This window comes from Phyllobates terribilis, unplaced genomic scaffold (genome assembly GCF_046119375.1).
Source record: "Phyllobates terribilis strain yellow unplaced genomic scaffold, ASM4611937v1 Scaffold_3__8_contigs__length_932513732, whole genome shotgun sequence".
Classification (NCBI taxonomy): domain Eukaryota; kingdom Metazoa; phylum Chordata; class Amphibia; order Anura; family Dendrobatidae; genus Phyllobates; species Phyllobates terribilis.
In genome coordinates this window covers 553,010,704-553,024,533 of record NW_027362763.1, presented here as the reverse complement: position 1 = coordinate 553,024,533, position 13,830 = coordinate 553,010,704, and the positions used below count along the sequence as shown (strand labels likewise).

At 40.9% G+C, this 13,830-nt stretch overlaps 1 protein-coding gene across 8 annotated transcripts in view; it reads right to left on the bottom strand.

The window, feature by feature from the left end:
- The window catches only part of SASH1 (SAM and SH3 domain containing 1), a 1,215,158-nt gene that overhangs the window by 70,333 nt on the left and 1,130,995 nt on the right, over positions 1 to 13,830 (bottom strand). The window lies entirely within an intron of this gene.

The following is a 13,830-nucleotide window of genomic DNA, read 5'->3' as shown; positions in this document are numbered from 1 at the left end:
GGGGATGTTTTTCAGCAGCAGGGATAGGGAAAATGGTCCAAGTTGAGGGGAAGATGGATGGTGCAAAATACAGGGATATTCTTGAGCAAAACCTGTTTCAGTCTGTCAGGGATTTGAGACTGGGACAGAGGTTCACCTTCCAACAAGACAATGACCCAAACCATACTGCTAAAGCAAGACTCGACTGGTTAAAAGGGAAACATGTTTTGGAGTGGCCTAGTCAAATCCCAGACCTTAATCCAATTGAGAATCTGTGGTCAGACTTGAAGGTTGCTGTTCACCAAAGGAAACCATCTAACTTGAAGGAGCTGGAGCAGTTTTGTCTTGAGGACTGGACAAAAATCCCAGGGGCAAGATGTGGGAGGCTCATAGAGACTTATCCAAAGCGACATGCAGCTGTAATTGCCACAAAAGCAGGCTCTACAAAGTACTGAGTTTAGGAGAGTGAATAGTTGTATACACTGAAGTTTTCAGTTATTTTGTCCTATTTGTTCACAATTAAAAGCAAACCAACTGTTCACAGTTGTAGGCATGTTCTTTACATGAACTGATGCAAACCCTCAAAAACAAACCAGTAAAACGCATACCACCTGGAGAATAATTACATAAGTAAACAAAACTAACAATGATAGACTGATGCAGAGGGAAGAGGACCCTGCCCTTGCCGGCTTACATTCTACAGGATGTAGTGGGAATGCTTTATGCAAGAATACTGAATGACAGTATTGTAGGAACCCCTGGATCTTGGTATATTGCCTTGGTGCGATTGTGGAAAAGCTTTGGTTGTCATTATATTGGTAATGGGTCCTCTGGCTTTTACTACTGTGAAGGGGGTGGAAGCTGGATGTGGCTTGTGACCCTCTCTCAGAGCTGAATGTGGCTCTGAAGGTCAAAAAGTTTGGGGGACAACTGATTTAGTGGCATCAGGCAATTAGGTTGGTCCTAATTATCAAATATAAAGAATGTGTCTCACTTGTATCACTTCTTCATCAGCATAGGGCTGTACAGGTTTGGAAAAAAATATGCTTGCTTTTTTTGAAAAACAGTATAAACAACTGTAAATAGATTGTGTGCAGGGCCGGCTCCAGGTTTTTCTGGGCCCTGGGCGAAAGAGTCTCAGTGGGCCCCTTTAACACATAGAACGATTCATGATGCACAGATACCGCAGAGAAATATAGGTATAGTACAATGCCACAGATTTCACTTCTTACATTACATGAGCGATATCTATTGTAAATTCCACAACAGCTCAGAAACCGGCGAATCGCTCCATACAGGATACTGGCCCCCATATAACGCTCCATATAGAATACTGGCTCCCATATAACGCTCCATACAGAATACTAGCCCCCATAAAACGCTCCATACAGAATACTGGCCCCATAAAACGCTCCTTACAGGATGCTGACCCCCTTATAACGCTCCATACAGGATACTGGCCCCCATATAATGCTCCATGCAGGCTGTTCCCCCCACATAATGCCCTATGCAGGCTGTTCCCCCCACATAATGCCCCATGCAGGATGTCACCCCCAATATAATGCCCCATGCAGGATGTCACCCCCCCCATATAATGCCCCATGCCTCCAAACATTAAAAAAAAAAAATCAAATACTCACCTTACTCCTCCTCACCTGCTGCCGCTGCTCACGTCCGGACTCCAGCGTCGCCGGCGTCGTCCCGCTCTGCGCTGCCTGTGATGGCTCAGGGGAGGGCGCGATGGAAAGACGTCACCGCGCCCTCTAACCAGAGATGTCACAGGGAGAGCACAGCAGGAAGACAGCGGACCTGCTGCGGAGGCACGGGGAGAAGTAAGTATCCAGCTGCCGGGGCCCTGGGCAAGCGGGGGAGAAGGGTGGGTGCTGGCACTGGTCTCCTCAGCCCATAGCCCGGCGGGGTGCCCCATCTGCTCGGGTGCTGACGCCGGCCCTGGGCAAGCGGGGGAGAAGGGTGGGTGCTGGCACTGCTCTCCTCAGCCCATAGCCCGGCGGGGTGCCCCGCCTGCTCAGGGCCCCGGCACTTTCCCGAGTGCTGACGCCGGCCCTGGTTGTGTGGACTTGCAGCTCAACTTTTACACACTTCAGTGCAGATGTGCAGCAATGCCAGGATCAATCCATTAACAGGTGAGCAAATTTTTCTGGAAGACAACTAATATGTCCTTCAAATCCTATACAATCCCTTCAAAGGGTAGTCTGGTTTTCACCGAAAAAAATGTCTTAAGGGCTTTATGTAATGAAGGCATTGGAGTTATAGTAATGCATCCTCCATGCCGATCCTTGTTGACACAGGAGAAGTGGTGACTGTTACAGCCAATGACTGAGCTCAGCTGTCACTCCGAGGTAGATCACAACAGACCACTGAGCCCAGGGATTGGTTGCAGCAGTCATGTGATGTAGCTGTGATGTCACCACTGCAGCCATTTCATGGGAGCAGCAAAGAGGCAGCGCTGGAATGACAAGGACTTCAGCAGACAAGTAATGCTGACTTTGTAAAAGTCTCTTGGAAAAATACTAATAGAGCTCTAAAAGTTGGACAGGAGCTGGTGAATGCATTTCTGCTGTTTTTTTCCATGCAATGCAGTCATGTTGGGAAAATGAATCATAACAGCGCATTTTTTCGATTTACCTGTATGTCGGCTAATTTTTGTGCGATTTGAGTTGCATTCGTCAGTGGCACCATTTTAGGGTACATCCTACCCAATACCTAACATTTATTAACTCTGTATTAAAAAAAAAAAACATGGGTCAATATGATTATAGAGATGTCTAATTTTATAGTGCTTTATGTTTAATAAAAAAATATACCATATATATATATACACATTTATTTTTTATTCATTTTTGCATCATATTCCAATTTTTTTTTCTTTACAGAGCTGTGAAAAGGCTTGTATTTACATAACCAACTTTATCTTTTATTGGTACCATTTTACGATACATAAGACTTTGTCGTCAATTTTTTTCATTAATTTTATTTGAGGCGTGATGAATAATATGACAATTTGGATGCATATTTTTTCGTCTGTGTTTTCTTTAGAATAAATAATGGTATAGTTTTATTGTACTGCTCAGTCTAATGTGTATGGGGGCTTCCGGGCTCTCCCTCAAGGAGGTAAAGTTGGGGAGATAGGGATCCAGCATGTCCAATTTCACACTGCCAATCCTTTTGTACTCAGCAAGATAAGTTGTCGCCACAGAAGTCTCACAGTGGCATTCTTGTAGAGAACACAGGCAAGCACTTCTGTGTATGGGGGAATCGGAAGAGAAAGCTGCCAGCCAAACAATCAGCCAAAATATCATTTGTTCAACAGCTATCTATTGTGTATAGGGCACCTTAGGCTTTGATCTATAACAGACCAGGTGTCAGTGTTAGGCATCTGGTTGTAATAGCAACCACCAGCTCCTCATGATATCTTTAGTGGGTGCCAGTTGAGTGACAAAGGGAGAGATCTCTTTGTGTCAACCTCCTTCCATGTTTGTGGTCTCTATTGAGCGTAACATGTAAGGAGCTAATGGAGCTGCTGCGGAGCTCTGACTGCGCTCATTCCCCGCTGCTGGAGTAAGCACTGTTCGCTATTGAAAGCCTCGGGATCACGATTCCAGGATGAAAATGGACTGCATTTTTGCATCCATATAGAAACTGGCATGTGCCAAAGGTTGCGGAAAGGCAAAGCAATGATGGCAACTGGTTAAATAATATGTGTCACTAGATTTCACACTACAAACCAGATAAATTATTAAATTAGACTGGTGTACTTTTGAAAATCCATGTAAGAATTAAAAGTTTTCCAATTTGAAATTAAAATGAGCATTTTTTTTTTAAATCCAACTAGACTGAGAGATCTCGTTTGTATTGTATTGTATACCATCTCCACCCAAGCCTGACTGACATCTACAGCTTAAACTAAGCAGTGTTAGGCTGTGTGCCCACGATGCGTTTTTGGTGCGGATTTGCAGCGTGTAAACGCTCCAGAAACGCATTGCATACCTTATCCCATGACTTCCTATGACATTCTGCAAGTTCTGTGCACATGGTCAGGATTTTTTCTGCGCGGATTTTACTCGCAGAAAAAAAAATACGGACATGACCAATTCTTGTGCGTTTCTGCATGCGCATTTACCTATACAATGTATTGGAAAAATGCATGGCAAATAAGCATGCAAAAACGCGTCAAATACGCATGTAAAAACCGCATGCGTTTTTCTGCCAGGGAGATGCAGAAATGCTCAGGAAAATTTCTGCTTCATTTCTGCATCAAGGGCACTAAGCCTGAGACTTTAGCAGTAGGGAGGAGTGGCACTGAGGAGATGTCAATCAGGCAGAGAAATCCATTATGAAAGTTCATACAAAATATCCACACCACTGGCCTGATTGACAATGTCCTCAGTGTCCCTCCTCCCTGCAGCTGAGATCTCACACTACTCAGTACAAGTTGCAGCTGTCACTCAGGCTGGGTGAATGGAGACTAAATACACTTGGACTCATATGCTCTATCTTTACCTGGAGTGATGACATGTTCATTTTATTATCCAGATTATATAGGCATTAATAGATGTACAAATATAGAAGACAAGTGGTCTTTCATTAAGCTCCCAGCTGCCATTACAACCCATTGGCACACCATGATAGCGTTCAAAGGGGATCGATGAGGTGACAGAGTTATCTCCCATGTTGAGCTGCAGGCTGGTGTCAAATGTATAAAACGGCTGGCACACATTCTGTATAGAGCAAGTTCAGCTTGTGTGCCCCCTCCATGTACTCCCACCTGACATACAGTGTACATGCAGCACATGTCATAAAAGGATTAAAGAAACATTATATCCTTTTACATTCTCCTCCAAGAACATTTTTAGAAACTGCAGTCAGTCCCCTAAAGCTTGGCCTTTTGGCAAAGCAACATGTACAACTTCCGTGAGAAATTCATCAATCCAACAAAAACAATGGGGGATTGCAATGATTTCTAAAATGAAGACTTTAAATGCATGTATACAGAATTTTAGAATTATACATTATACGTCATTTGTAAATGTTCCATTTTATAGCAACATAAACTATAATGTATACTGTACATAAAATGTATTTAACCAAAGGAATATAATAACTTCAATCATCTAAACATGATCTAACCTTCTAATTTAGTGACTAGCTGATTCCTTACTCTGAATAATATATCCTACATGAGGGAATATTCTTATTCTATACCTAAAGTCATACACTTGAAAAAGCATAGTCCTAGCAAGTCTTTTGACAAAAATCCATGCCATGAAAAATCAGGGACATTATAATGCAAATTGAGATTTTGGTTTTGGCTATTATCCTAAGTCATGTGACAAGGCTCGTTAAAGGGTCGATATTAACTTTTAGGATTGCTACTTCCTATAGGTGGCACTAGAGTTCTAGTTCTCTTCCTCTCTGAAGAGACAATTTGCATATTTCCCAGAGGAGCATTGTGGCTTAAAAGTCTACCTCACCTTGACATACTTAACATGTCACTCTCCACAAGGAGAAACGTTACCCCTTGGATACCGGTCAGACGCCTCTCACCCAGCCAAACCATATCTCACACTTTGTACTGATGAGGGGCAGTACCCCGAAACAGTGTCTACAAATTGAGACTCTGGTTTTGGCTATTATCCTAAGTCATGTGACAAGGCTCGTTAAATGGTCGATATTGACTTTTAGGATTGCTACTTCCTATAGGTGACACTAGAGTTTTGGTTCTCTTCCTCTCTGAAAAGACAATTTGAATATCATATTATAACATATCACCAAGCCACACTGTGTAGAAAACTATCATCACCACAAAGAAACAGAGACTTCACAAATCTTGGCTAAAAGATGGAAAGTTCTTATTATGTTCATAACGATTAAAGGGTTGTCCCATCTTATTAAATGGGAAAAAAACTTTATAATGTACCTATTATTAAAAATCCTCTTCATTCTTAAGAATAGAGGGATTTTTAATAGTAGAGTTTACTGCTTGCTTTCTAAATTACCGGCCACCTCTGCAGTCTATCAGTGGTGACCAGTCTCTTAGGCAACGAGCATGCGCTTGTAAGCATCGCTTTGAAGTTAGCCAGATTGCTTTATCCAGCCAACTTCAGTGCCCATGGACTCCTACGATGCCGCTGAGGCAATGCTGCCTCTGGTTGCAGCATGGATGAGCGCACAGTTTGGTCCAGCGATGCAACCACTGTCAATATTCAAGAAGTGCACCGCCCCTGGTAAAGCAGGAAGGCGAGAGGCAGGGGAGCAGTGTGCTGCTGAAGGAAAAAAATGACATAACCCCTTTAATAATTGTATAATAAAGAATATGTAAACTTTCTAATATATCTTCTGTTTCAATTTCTTACCATTATTTAGATTTGTGCTTAGGGTCATTACATTTTTTTCACATCACTAGTTTTGTTTGGGTCCAACTAACTGAGCTACACAGATCAGAGTTTGATAGACATAACCAGGATGTGCGTTTTTTACCCGCAGATTTTCCGCATCTAATATAAGTCTATGGGGAAAATTTGCACAGAAAACTCAGCGTGTCCGGAAGAGAAATTGACATGTTGTGGACGTGAAATACACACCGCAGGTCAGTTTATGCTGAATAAAAAAGAAGCCCAGTGGGCAGGAGATTTCTATAAATCCCATCTACTCTGCTGGAGCTGTAAGACGCTGCGGACTGGACGCAGCAAAAATACTCAGCGACAAAATCTCACCAAAAACTCATCGTAGGCACACAGCCTAAAAGGAGCCCAAAGCACTTTAATATATTGGGATGCATGAATACTGTGTTGGTCCTCCAAAAATCAAATATTCTGCAAAGACACTAAAACATTTGTTAAATGTAATCTCCATAACCATGCATTTCAAGCCTCATCACGCAAAGTTCATTCAGCATTGTTCCCAAAATTAACCCCCTTATTAAATTACGGTATATCCCATTTGGTGTTGAGCAGAAGAAAATGACAACTAAAGGCTCATTTTTCTCCAAAGTTTTGCAATCTTCTAAAATATGTTATATATGTTTGCGATTATGTTCTGATAATTCAGCAGTTACGTCTTCTTCAAGGGAAGGGTTTAAAGTCATCTACAAGATGAATCATGATATCGCAAGAATACTTTGTTCAGTAGGAGATTCCTTGGAAGAACATTTGGCCCAAAAGACAAAGGAAACGGCTACCCAGAAAGTGTTACTAAATACCTAGCATACTGTGATAAATGTGCAGGAAGCTAGCAGGGGGTTTCTATCTTCCCTCTATCAGATAATACCCAGCCACAAGATAAGACAATACGCAAACTTCTAATGAGGAACTAACAGATCGGGTACATCGCTAGATATTTAGGGGCTGATTAGTCGCCACATTTTCCGAAAAGGGAAATATCATATCTTTAACAAGTTAGAGGCACACACAACCGAAGCATAGGATGCCAGATCTACAAGTAGATAATATGTACTGGAACAAAATAATAATATTGTACAGATACAAGCTAAATACATACTTGAGATAAATGACTGACATAGACAACAGTATGTATGAAAATCTGCCCAAAACAGCATTACAAGTTCAGATAAAAAGTTCTCACAGAAACAAAGAAAAGGAATTTATCCGGCAGACAAGTCCAAAGTCATTAGAATATGAGGATAGAAGAGTATTGGAAAGTTCAAATAAGTCTGTCCAGTATCCCCAGAAACTTACCAGCTTCGGCATTGAGGAAGGCAATCAATTATGACTGAGCTCCGCTAAATCTTGGCTTTTTCAACCCTGTGGTCCCCAAACCTGTGATTAAGCACTTCTTGAAAGCAAGCAACATGTGATGGCAATCCTGCACACGCGACGCCTTTTCCAAGTTACATTATCAGACACATAAAAGGTTTCAGAGCCACAGCTATTAGGATGCAGGAGGGGGTGAGCTCAAGAAGGAGGATGCTGGACTTAATTAGCTGCCTTCTGCTTTAGGACTGATTCCCCGGATCCTCTCTGAGCTGTGCAGCTTGTGAAAAAAAAGGCAGAAGTCATCAGCTTTAAGCAAATCGTCTATTCACCACAAGGAAAAAGGGAGTGTTGTATATGGCAAACAATCCCTGTTTTCACTGACGAAGGCTAGCTAACCTCTTGCTGGCCTCCAAAGCCTTAATTGCCGTCTATGGAATTTTAGAGAATAGAAAAAAAAGAGGACTACAGCTTCGACATGACAAAAATGGGCTTTGACCCTCTGAATGCTCCAAAACAAAGGAAAGCCCCACGAAAAGAAAGGATAGTAAATTCTGCCTGATGGCATATTCTATAATTGTGGCACATCCCATCAGCTTAATAGTATATTTCCTGTTAGCAAAAATACATCTGACCCAGGGGGAAAATGAAGTGACAAGTCTGATGACACTGGGTGTATTGATAATGGAGTCCCCATAGAGACTATGAGCAATTAACATGTCATATAGTGTTTGCTAAGAGTCTCTTATAGTCTCTACTCTCTTGGGTAAGACAGCTGGAAATGAAATATCTAATTTATGAAGTTAGTCCATGAAATTACTCTTTGAAAGGGAGGCAATATACTACAAGTGATAGAAATGGCATTGTAGTATTTGCTCAAGACATTCAAAGTCTGAAGTGACAGCAAGTATTCAGTGACATAAAGAAGTATCAATCACGTGGTACTCTCAGAATACACGCCATGACTGTTATCATGTCTCATCAAACAGATGATAAAGGGAAGGATAAACCATGGATCTGATTTACAATTCAGGAAAGAAGGGGTTTCTGACTCACAGGCTACAGACCCTAAAGTACAATGCTATCACATCGGGATCAGCGAACCAACTGCACCTCGGAATAATGTTTACGACGAACACCGTGGCAAGTGCAATGTGAACAGGACAATCAACTAGATCAACCACTATAAATATACAAATGTGACATGTGACAAACTACTGCTACATATTAATATAATACACATAAAAACTCATTGGATTGATAAGTGGAACTATTTACAATGCAAATCGCGGGACATAAGAATCTTGGTCTAATTATCATGTGTCTCCTAGCGGAAAAAATGAGTGTCATGTGGAAATAATAATACATGGATTAAATTCAGAATTGAAAAACATGTGATGACTCCTTGATTAAGTCACCTGACCACTGCAGTCAATCACAGGCTGCAGTGGTCGGGCAACTGGTTAAAATGTGATATTTTTATGCCATTGTAGAACATGGAGTAGCCTTTGCTGGATCCAGGGGGGTGCTGATATGTGACTATTAATTAATTTGTTATTTTTATAATGGGCAAACATTTATTTTGTCCTCACAACCTCTTTAATTTGTACCCAGCCACTTTCACTTGTCAGTATTTGCTCATTGTTTTGGATCAGTATTTGTAAGCCAAAAGCAGAACCTACAAGAACAATTATAATGGAAAGATTTGTACCTCTTTTGTGATTAGATCCCACTCTTGGCTTTGTCTTACAAATACTGTTGCCATATTCTGACCAAATACTGCTGTGTGAAAGTGACATTAGGCCATAACAGAGAAGATATGGAGTCAATGTGACTTTGACCTATGGAGTTTTAGGCAATTCATGTGCCACTATAGGAGCCATTTTAATGGAGTTGGAGTCAGTATAAAATGGACCGACTCCTAAAATATATAATAAATTGGGTTCATTAGTACAATGCAGGATGTGCTGTAAATGTTTTCATAAGAATTTGGGAAAATTATGAAATGTCCTATAAGTGTCTATTCCTGATCTAAGGATCTCTGCTTGTAGTTGAGATGAATCTGTGCTGCACTTTATGTACATGCTCAGTAGTGAAGTCGTGCTGTGGAGTTGGGAGTCAGGGAAATTGAGGAGCCGGTGTCAAAATCGGAGGTTTGGCTTACCGACTCCACAGCCCTACTCCTTACTATGCTTTACTGTATTATTGGGATGATATCTTTCAGAAGCATTGATGCAGTCACATCTTTTTTTCTGTTGGATTCACACAAAATGTAAAGATGTTTGGGTTCAATAAGTACCCATAAAAATGTATGGCAGCCATATTTAGGCTTCTATTGCTCTGTATAACTACAGAGCTATAAGACACTCTACAGCAAGAAGTCTAGGTAGTTGTCTTGGCAAAAAATATTAATAATCTGACCTTAGGATAGGTCATCAATATCAGATTTGTGGGGGTCTGACACAATGGTACTGTAGATGAGCTCCTCTTCAGACAATTAGGTGTTGCTGTGCAGTCCTGGCAGCGGTCACTACAAGCTTGAATGGAGCTGTGCTGTTCAGCACTGTTCACTGTATAAATCTGGCCCCCATTGGAGGTAATAACAGCTGATCAGCAGGGGTGTCAAACAGACATTGATGGCCTATCCTAAGGGTAGGTGAAGACGACCATGTATTCTCTCATCTGAGAGAATCGGGCCAATTATGCTAATCAGACTCTGATCAGAGATTTATGTTTTAGTGTGATCCCATTCTCTTGGATGAGGAGAAAATGGAGAAAAAATTTCTTCGTCTTCTCCATTATGTCAGTCCGTGGAAATCGGACCGTACTCAGATGTTATTCAAGTGGAGTTCAATGGTTTCCACAGACTCATTGACTTGCATAGCTAAGTGTGATCTAAATATCGGATCAAACTCAGACATGCAGTGATTTTTTTCCTCGGACCGGCTCGGTTCAAGGAAAAAAATTTGACATGTGCACGGCCCCATAGACTAACATGGGTCTGAGTGCCATCTGATGTTTTGTCGGATTGCACTTGGACTGAAAATACGGCCCTGTGCATGAGCCCTAAAGATAGGTCATCAATACTTTATGCCTGGACAATCGCTTTAATGATTAACAGAAGTGCCTACAAGCCCAGTAAAAATTTGGCAGTTTGAAGCATTGCCTCCAGGGAAGAAAATGATAACTAAGGATCTCTAGCATAGAACTATAAGAACTCCATTCACCGCTGTAGAGAGTCTGTGCATGGGACCCTTCATTCAATACATGGTACATGGATCAGTACACACATACTAACCCTTCTCCACTCAGTTCTCTCACGGTTCCCATGGAAATTCCCTTTCTAGAGCAGAAACCTGGTATGAGAACATGTAGAGGAGCATATGTTTTCTGTCCCCGAGAGTGTTTTTAATGTAATCCACTTCAACAGGAAATATTTCCCGTGAAAACTTCCAGTGACATCAGCTGTTCAGAGTAAAGCAGTAAGTGAAACATCTGCACATACTACAGCGCCTGTATTATAGACTTATTACAAAATGGAATTACCAATGAAATCACTTTAGCTTTTCTAAGCCAAAGGCACCGAGCCGCCAGCATTGATTGCTGATTTCATCTGTTCGTGTTTACGTATTCGGCAAAAAGTCCCAGTCTCCCCTTGTTCATGGGTCCTGTGAACAGCCAAAGATTTTGGGACAAAACTAAAATTTGAAGATATTCTTAAAAATAATATCAGGAGCCAACATAAAATATTGACACGTGGCATATGTCAATATGTCTTCCTTCACCAAAGATCCTCCACTTGAATGGGACGCTATAACCACTGGCAAAAAAAGGACTAATTACGCAGAAGCTGACATTACGGAAATGTTGAGATCACTGTCCCATCACACTGTTGTGTCATATACTCCAAATTACTCTTTCATCCCAATTCCACTTTCCGGAACTTTCCGGAACATTTTTGTTGCAGAAAATATTTGTTTGAGCAATATTTTTATTGTAATCCCAAGTATTACCTTCAGCTGTGGAGGAAGTTAAGGATTCCCTAATTTCTTTCACTGAATCATAAAATTGGAGTACAAAAATAATCACTCAAACTTAACTTTTATTAAAATATTAAAACAATGGGCTGATATGGACACTCAAAGAACATTAAGTATAAAACTACAAAGGACAAATAGGAGCTTTAGCGATAAAAATTCACTATTCTTTCCAGGTAATGTAAACGATACAAGCAACTATTGCTTCGTAGCTGATTGTCATTGAAGCTTTCCCTTTCGCTAGATTGTAAAAAAAATAAAAAAGAGAGAGACAGAGTAGAGCTATCAAAGATATAGAAAAGACACTAGCAAACCAAATTGTTGCTATTTGCCCTAAAGAACCATCACTCCACATTTCTACAATTCCATATTGAGGGCGAGAATGGATGTGAAGCTGACGTGACCCGAGGCTGGAGGGCTACCAGTGGATCAGAGCACCTGGTATAACTGAGCCGCATTGGTAACAAATACAGTACACTTTTATGCTCATTTATGTTTTTTTCTAGCTGGAAAACCCTTTAAAGGCATTTATTTTTATCTATTTATTGTACCTACTTATATAACGCCATTAATCCCACAGCTCTTTATAGACATCATCATCACTTTCCCCATTGGGGCTCACAATCTAAATTCCCTATCAATATGTTTTTTGCAGTGTGGGAGAAAACCCATGCCAACTCCAGGTGAAAATACAAGCTCCTTCCAGATGTCAAATGTTTTCCTTCTTGGGATTTGAACCCAGGACCCCAGCGCTGCAAAGCAACAGTAATAACCACTGAGCCAACATACTGCCCTAGGCATTTCCCTATGTACAAAAGTGGAGAAATTAAGGAGGCCACAGGCTGATCGATTATGGTACATATGATGGTAAGCGAGTAAGGGATTCTTCTATATATCAATATTTTTACCAAAATTCATATCAGGTGGACAGGGGTGATAAACACTAAGTTACAATCAAATAGAATTAAAAGACATTTTTAGAGGTTTTCAGGGAGTATTGTAAAAGAAAGCAAAGAATAGTAAATGATAGGGCTGTTGTTAGAGATGGGTTAGACTATTACATTGGGTTAAATAAATACAAAGCATGGATACATTTCAGAAATATGCTAAAAAGTGCTGTGCATCTCAAAAGCCATGCAGCATGTGTGCACTTCATGGATAAATTATTACAACAGTCCTTCACAAGAATTGCAGCTGAATGAAAAGAATGTTCTAATAGAAACCAGGAGTTTTCCCACATAGTCCGCTTTAACCGAGAATGAAGCTCCACCTTTACATCTGCATTCCCAAAAAGATTAACCAAATCGAAAACTGCTATCAATGGTAGCAACAAAAACTACAGGGCTGACCGAGAACCATTTCCTTAGTTTCCATCATATCGACTATTGCAAAGTCATCAGTGTCAGAGGGATTTAAACGCTACAATGGTTGATATTATACCTCGGAAGAACATGTAGAAAATAATCCATACACACAAGGATCACCTACAGAATGTGCTACCTCTTCCAGTGATGAACTAGCTAGCTTTCTGTTTGTTGTGAATAATTGTTTTCTTATAGACCAAGGGTACACAACCTTTTCTGGTCCAGTGGCAAAAGAAAAAACTAAAGTGGTATTATGATCTGGGCCATTTATAAAATATGTAATTATATGGCATAAATGTTACATATATGCCAGTTCCAGTTCCAGAGCTCCCATCTATCATGAAACTGAGGAGTCACCTTCTCGCCTTGCATTCTAGAAGGAAGGGGCCATGCATGCTGCTCGCTCTACTGTACTTAATGTGAATTGCGGAAACTAGATTGAAGATAGCCTCATTCATTTATGACTACCTCTCCATGTCATCAACTACTTTCTGGAGTGCTACACTATGGTCAGGAGACCCTCAATCTGCTAATATTTGGGGGTTCCAGAGTGCTCTGTAATACACCACAACTCTTCTCCCTGGCGAGGATGTCAGAAGCCAACAGACACAGACAAGCGATTGACCCCCTATTCCTATACATTGAGATACAGATATTTTGTTTACTTTTTATGGATAGGAAAGATGACCAGACTAAACTTTTCTAAACTACAGGACAAAG